The sequence below is a fragment of the Sinocyclocheilus anshuiensis genome, unplaced genomic scaffold, assembly GCF_001515605.1.
Source record: "Sinocyclocheilus anshuiensis isolate Anshui unplaced genomic scaffold, SAMN03320099.WGS_v1.1 scaffold144, whole genome shotgun sequence".
Taxonomy (NCBI): Eukaryota; Metazoa; Chordata; class Actinopteri; order Cypriniformes; family Cyprinidae; genus Sinocyclocheilus; species Sinocyclocheilus anshuiensis.
The window spans coordinates 291,729-292,202 of NW_015555720.1; the positions used below are offsets into that span (position 1 = coordinate 291,729).

General features: G+C 41.4%; 1 protein-coding gene across 1 annotated transcript in view; it reads left to right on the forward strand.

Annotated features, from left to right (window-relative positions):
- The window catches only part of LOC107672413 (serine--tRNA ligase, mitochondrial-like), an 18,439-nt gene that overhangs the window by 13,601 nt on the left and 4,364 nt on the right, over window positions 1-474 (forward strand). The gene's annotated exons all lie outside the window — the stretch shown is intronic.

Here is a 474-nt window from a genome sequence, read left to right on the forward strand (position 1 = left end):
ACCCTCGCATAGACAGCAACACAACTGAAATGTTCTCAGAACCAGAAATGTAGCAAGGACATCGATAAAATAGTCCATGTGACATCAGTAGTTCAGCTGTAATTTTATGAAGCTACGAGAATACTTTTTGTCTGCAAAGAACAAACGACTTTATTCAACAATTCTTTTCCTCCTCATCCTGGGCCAGAGAGCTCTCGGATGTCATCAAAAATATATTAATTTGTGTTCAGAAGATGAACGAAGGTTTTACGGGTTTGGAACGACATGAGGGTGAGTAATTAATGACAGCTTTTAATTTTTGGGTGAATGAGCAATTGATGGAGAAGGGCTTCAGTTAGTGTGGTGAACAAGAAGCTGATGGTCATTCTGGTTGAGCTCCATGATCATATGTGGAGACAGGAGAAACCTGAAGGACAAACATCACTGCAACACTCCACCGATCTGTGCTTTATGGCGGTGTGGCCAAACTCAATC